The 7,067-nt window shown below is 33.3% G+C and overlaps 1 long non-coding RNA gene across 1 annotated transcript; it reads left to right on the top strand.

Annotated features, from left to right (window-relative positions):
- Nucleotides 1–993: 993 nt before the first annotated feature.
- LOC101787935 (uncharacterized) lies at nt 994–3,742 on the top strand. The gene is made up of 2 exons (XR_001199532.3): nt 994–1,276; nt 2,958–3,742. It is a non-coding gene; the product is annotated as an uncharacterized LOC101787935 (long non-coding RNA).
- The last annotated feature ends 3,325 nt before the right edge of the window (nt 3,743–7,067 follow it).

Here is a 7,067-nt window from a genome sequence, read left to right as displayed (position 1 = left end):
TAGCTGAATTGGTTCCCTGCGAGATGACGGGGATGAGTACTGGGGATTATACTGGGGATCTTTACCATTGAGCTATATTCACTGCACTTTTCATTTTTTTATTTTGAGTTAACGTGTAGGTTGCTCAGGCTGGCCTTGAACTTCTGATCCTCCTGCATCAGCCTCCCAAGTAGCTCGGATTATAAGCATGTGCCACCACACCAAGCTTGTTTTTTTTTTTTTTTTTTTTTTAATACTTTTTGTGTTCTTTTTTCCGGTACTGGGGATCCAACTCACGACCACCTGCTTACAAGGCAGGTACTTATGCCGCTGAGCTAAATCCCCAGCCCCCAAGCTTGTTTTTTTAAACTTCCAAATAGTATTCTATTATATTGTTATGACACATTTTTGTTTTATCAGTTCAGCAGCTGGTGTACATTTAGGTTGTTTACAGTTTTCACAATTACACAGAATCATACTGTGAACACACATGTACAAATATCTATCCACCTCTTTATTTCTTGGGTTATTTTTAGCTTATATTTTAAGCCGTTATTACTTACAGAGAAATTGTTAAAGAAGATGAATCTGGCTCACTTAAAGCTACAATAGAAGACATTCTTTTCAAGGCAAAGAGAAAAAGGTCGGTAAATTCTTCCTAAGTTTGTCATGAAAGGAAATTGTGTCCCTGAACCTTTTTGCCCACCTGTAACTATCTTAGAACTTGATTTCCTTTTGTGTTTCAGAGAAAATGACTGGTAGTTGTCTGAATAGGCAGAAAGAACTGGTACTATCATACCTTACCTCAGTAGGGAAATGGGTTTCAGGAATTATCTACAATCTCTATAATTATGTGTATCCCAAAAGTTAATAATTGACTTCACTAAAAAAATACATATTAATTAGCAAGCTGTATTAACTTTTTGGATAGCATATGATATTCCATTAAAATGCTTGTATAATTTTAATAGAGTATTTGAACACCGTGGACAAGTTCGCCTTGGAATGGTATGTTGTCTTTTTTCTTTTACTGGTACAGAACTAGTTTGGATTACAGAAACATTCTGGCTCTACAGAATGAACAATAATAAAGCAACAAACTTTTTAAAAGAATATATTAAAAGCTGTGTTCAGAACATGTGAATATTGAATGCGGTTTTACTTCTTGGTGAAAGATGTGACCAGAGATTATTCCCTTCCTTTTTGATAGATGCGCCATCTTTATGTGGCGATAGACGGATCACGGACAATGGAGGACCAAGATTTAAAGCCTAATAGACTGACATGTACATTAAAGGTACAGAAAGATCACTTAAAAGTCATTTACATGTGTCCCAAATGCAGGAGGGACACTGGATTCTGGAAAAAAGTGCAGGAAAATTTTTTCTAGTTGATCTAAGTGACAGCTAAGAGATATGCTACAAGGAAATAGTACAAGGAAATAATAAACCTCACCTGGTAACTATGTAAGTCTGATTTCCGCCTTGCTGCCCCAAGTCAGGGTCTTGTTTTGTCACTTGTCCCTTTCCTTCACTGAATCTTCATTCTTGATTCACTTACTTGAATCTGTCTTCTCAGCTTACAGACATATCCATAGTCGTCCTAACTCATGAAGCCCAGTCCTCCATCTTCCTGTTCTCCCTTCCCTGTCCTCAGTGGGTCTTTCCTTCTTTCCATTATTTTTGTTTTGTTTTTCTCTTTGAGTTGGGACCTTGGCTGGCATTGAACTTCTGGCCACATAAGAGGGCCTCTGTCTCAAATTTTTGTTTTTGTTTTTTTGTTCTTTATTGTACTGAGAATCAAATTTAGGACCTCATATTTACCAGGCAGCTGCTGTACCACACTAAGCTAAATCCCCAGCCCTTTTTCTTTCTTCTTCTACTTTTTTTTTTTTTGGTACTGGGAATTGGTACCTTGCACTTGCCACACACAGGTGCTGTGCTGCTGAGCTATATCCCCAGCCCCTGCCTCAATTTGCTAAGCCGCTGGAATTGTAAGGTGCTTGTCATTGTGCTTACTTCTAGTTCATTCAAGTTGGGCATGGTGGGAAATGCCTATAATGCCAGCTGGAGGCTGAAGCAGGAGGATTACAAGTTTGAGCCCAGCCTGGACAACTCAGTGATTTAGCAAGACCCTGTCTCAAAATAAATAAAAAGGGTATGGGATGTAGCTTGGTACCAAGGCCTTGGATTCAGTCTTCAATAACATAAAGCAAAATCAAATCTAAAAAAATCTGGGTCATTATTGTTTTATCACCTACTACTTCAAATATAGTTTTTACTATTTAATATTTTTGCAACTAAACATTTTCTTGAAAATCTGTAAGTTTAAGTATCTTATGGGAGTTCGAAGGAATGAAGCCTTCCTGTATGCTTTTTATGTAAAATAACTTAATAATGGGTTTTATAATTGGCTAATTGTTGGTAAATAACTGTCTTCATAAATATACACAGTAATAATTTTGAAAGTAAAATGCATAGCTTATTTTTAACACACAAAAGTATAGGTTTTAATAATCATACTTTCTGTATTTCCAATTGTGAAATGAGAAACAATAAAAATCACATTGTAAGACATATAATCAAATCTGTTCATTTAAATAAAGCCATATATACATTGGTCAGTACTATGTATTTTACATATAGCAATACTTTGAAAGATGTTTTAAAAATTGATGCATAAAATTATATATCTTTATGGGGTCTGCTGTAATATATGTATGGTTGAAATCTTTACCTTCTCATTTATTATGTCTTTAAACTTTTAAACAAAAATGGATTAATGTCCTTTTGATTCTGTATATATTAATGTGGTAATATCAATGAAATTTTATTCATTGTTGAACAGTTAAGAGTGAATAGAGAAATTCTGATTAAAATTTTAATGATGTGAATTTCAATTCATGTGGTGTTCTAATTTTTAGAATATATATTTTGGGGCTCATAATGTATTTTTAACTGGTTTTATTGTACTTACAGCTTTTGAGGAAGAATCAGATAAGCCATCAGCAGTAATCGCAGTACCTGGTATAGAAGGACGAATCTGCCATATTTTCCAGCACATGAAAGAACACTTACATCAAGTTAGAATTGCAAGAAAACAGAGTTTCAGAGTTTTACCAACCATTAGTGATACTGCATCTGAAAATTCTGATTCTAATTGAAATATAATATAGGTAACATGTTTCATCTGTAAATGCCAAAATGAATCTGGTCAACTAACATACAATTTGCATTGCTAAATATAGTAATATAATCGACAGTGTTATAGAATTGATGTTGATACTAGCAATACTGCACTACATGTTCATTTTATTTGATTCTTATCATGTCTTATAGCTTTTGACTCTCAGATGTATGACTTTAGGAAACAATATAGGTACAATTTTGAATATGTTTTTGATTTAAATATATATAATGTATGTTTCCAGATTAAACGAGTTGCATGCTTACTTTTCCACAATAATTTATATGTTGTTTTTCCTTTTAATCTTGCTTTGCTTATGTTTTCTATCTGAATGAAATATAGACACACATATACATATATATGTATATATATAGGAATATTTGTATTTATATGTATGTATATACTTTTCCTTCCATTGTTGCCTTAAAATCACCTTATTTCACTATTATGATTCTGATTTGGATCAGAATAAGGAAAAATAAAGTAAATATCTAATACTGATCTTGACTGTTCTTTTGTAACATAAATGAGATTGTAAAGTATAGCAAAGGAATAATAAAAACTTTATTTAAAGATGTCCTGAATTTTCATCTTAATGAAATATACCATGTATTTTTATGCAGTTTAATTACTTATCCTTTCAATAAAAGCAGTATTTCTTACCAAAAAAAGAAATAATTATTTATCAAAAATTATAAATTTACTTCATAGTTATTTAAAGTCAAATTGGACCCAATTCCTAATGTTTTTCTAATTGGTTAATTGACCGATAGAATATTGATCCTTCCTAAATATGTCTCGTCTCTAAAATTTTTTAAGTATATAATTTTTTTTGAGACAGGGTCTCACTGTGCAGTTTACACTGACCTTGGGCTCACTTTTAAGTCAGGTTGGTCTCCAACTCATAACAATCCTCTGCCTCAGCGTCCTGAGTGCTGGGATTATAGACATGCATCACCACGTCCAGTAAAAAGCTATAATTTTTGCAAGTAAAATAGACTATCCTTTATGTCATATCCTTTCTCAGTTAAGAAACGTAGATACTATAATTAGAATAAAAAATTTTTCTATTTTGTGGAGGCCATGTATGCCTTTTCTTAATTTATAGGTAGAAAAAGATGCACTCAATTAGTGTCTGTATTACAAGTAATGAGTTGCAATAACTAGGATGTATTACAATATAATGTAAGTGAAGGTTCATCTAGTAGAAGGAACTTTATTGGTATAGTTTTTGTTTAATTCCTCTACTTTTAGATCTCAGTTAACCATAGGCAAAAATGGATGCACTGATGTACATATATACTGTGCTTATTATTTCTGATGAATCCATCATAATAGAAGAAACTATTCCTTTTGACAATAGTTTTGACATTCTTTTGGATAGACACCAGTTAGATTTCACAATTAATATTTTTTAAATTAGAAAGAACATAATAGATTCCTAGGTCACAAAAATTGTTCTGAAATAGGCCATGTGGTTTGTATTTAATTAGGGTTTAGGTCGTGGTCAAATCTTTTTATTATTATTATTATTTAAAGAAAGACAAAATAGAAAATGGGCAGAAATAGTACACACTTTCAAAGAAAAGAAATAAACAGTAATAAATCACTAGTTGATGTATACATATTGTCCCCCCACAAATAGTTGTTCAAGATACAAAAGTGGAACATATAAATTGGAATTCAACCAGGGAGACTGCAAACAGTTCTGTTCAACTATCAAACAAAAACTAAGTAATATGGCTATCAATCCTATACACTTAAACACATATGCATTTATCCATATCTTCATTTATGTTGAGGCCTAACTAAACTTATTAGATTAAAATCTTTCTGAACAAAGATTAATAATATTGCTGGATTTCACATCATAACACTCCGGAATCAGCACTGCAGTGCCCCTTTCTTTCCTTTAAATTATTTGTTCATCATGTGTCATAAGATCAGTTCTCATAAACTGTTTATAGGTTTTACACAAGCATGAGTCTTAACATGTATTTCTATCCTTTCTATATTAGAGAGAGAAACAGAACAAAGCAGGACAGAACTAAACATATTCCTATAGACACATAAAACTAAAAAGATATATAAAATTGCTGTATAAGGAGTTCTACCATGGTCACTGTGCTGTTCCTTGTTATCAACAGAATTGGCTGTATCATCAGATAAAGTATAATTGAACATATCAGTACTTAGAATTAATAGAAATACAACTTTGTAGATAGTGTAGAGCTACAAAAACAGGTAATCAAATCAGAATGGATGTCATAGTGAATCATTGTCATTTTCAGTATAGTTGTCTATATTCAACTTGATACCAGCAATCTAACAGTTTTGAATAAAATTTTTCAATAATAAACAGCAATCAAACACATCAAATTTAACTAAGATCAGTCATCATACAACAGTAAAAGTCATACAAGGATCCTGATTGAGTTAATAGGAAATTAAAGATGACCACTGTGCTATGTCCTGATATCTTTAGGATAGCTGTCTGTGCCCTCAGATCCAGTGCTTGTATACAAACTAGGATGGAACAAGTTCCATCCAAGCAGAGTGGTGTGAGTAATAAGGGTTTTAATTCCTTATACACGATTAGCTATATCTTCTGCTATTCTTCCCCTTTCACTCCCCCAGGATGAACTGTATTTTTGGGTCCCCCCAACACTCACGGTTTTATATTGGGGGGGCAACTTGCTATTTACCTAATTGTTTCCAAACTTTGTCACTCCTGGACTGGATTTCTAGTTATATTTCTTCACTAATTAAAGCCTGTCCAACCTATCCATAAATACTGGCCCAGTTTCCCTATTACTCTCCCCGTTTTCTCATATTTGATTTTGTTCCATATATCCTTCTTCATTCCTATAAAGAGCATCTTGGTGGACCCTACCTCTTGATCCACTCTGCCTGCGATTCTCTTTTTTTTTTCCCCTTGTTAGTGTATCCAGGTCATCTAAATTAGAAATTATATACAACCTTCTCTGCCTCATTTCTGTTTTGCTCTTCCACCATTTGTTGTCTGTCTTCTTTATTTCGCTTTTTGTTCCATTCATTGGGGCCTCTCTGCCATTGTTTCTGAAATTCTTGCACTTTTCTCTCTTTAGAATGTCCTGTAGTATTCTCTGTAGAGTTGGATTGGTGGTTGCGAATCCCCCCAGTTCCTCTTTATCTTGGAAGCACCTTTTTTTCTCCATTAATTTCTAGGGACAATTGATATATCAGTATATCAATCTTGGCTGGAGGTTATTGTCTTTCAAGGCTTGGATTATTTCACCCCATGCTCTTCTAGATTTGATGGTTTGTGCCAAGAAGTCTGCTGTAATTCTGATGAGTTTTCCCTTGTAAGTGATCTGTTTCTTGTCTCTGACAGCTTTTAATATTCTGTTCTTATATTGGATTCTGGAATCTTGATTATTATATGCGTGGGTGTAGTTCTGTTTGAATTATAGGTGGCTGGAGTTCTGTATGCCTCGTACATCTGGGCATCTTTTCCTTTTCCTATGTTTGGGAAGTTTTCCTTATGAATAGCCTTTGCAGTTCCTTTGTTTATACCCCTGCTTCTTCATTCACATTCTTTATTCTTAAGTTATAGATTCTCTTGTCATCTTCTAGCCTTTGTATTGTTACTGCTTGTTTCCTTGTTATTTTTAAGAAAATTTTCCTTTCATGTTCCCACATTACAAACCTGTCCTCCAGTTGAATAATCTATCCTTAGTTTCTTTCAAGCTGTTATACCAGCTTTTAATAGAGATTTTAGTTTCCTGGTAATCTCTTTGAACCTGCTTCATGTATTCTATGTTTTCTCTATTAAACAATTCTCTTTTTTTTTTTGTTCTTCCATTCTACCATCTGTTTTTTCTTGGGAGGTGCTTAGCATTTCTTTATTCTATTTATATCTT

This window comes from Cavia porcellus, unplaced genomic scaffold (assembly GCF_034190915.1).
Source record: "Cavia porcellus strain 051 isolate PalLab524CR breed Dunkin Hartley unplaced genomic scaffold, mCavPor4.1 scaffold_11, whole genome shotgun sequence".
NCBI classification, from domain to species: Eukaryota; Metazoa; Chordata; class Mammalia; order Rodentia; family Caviidae; genus Cavia; species Cavia porcellus.
This window is presented reverse-complemented; position numbering and strand designations above follow the sequence as displayed.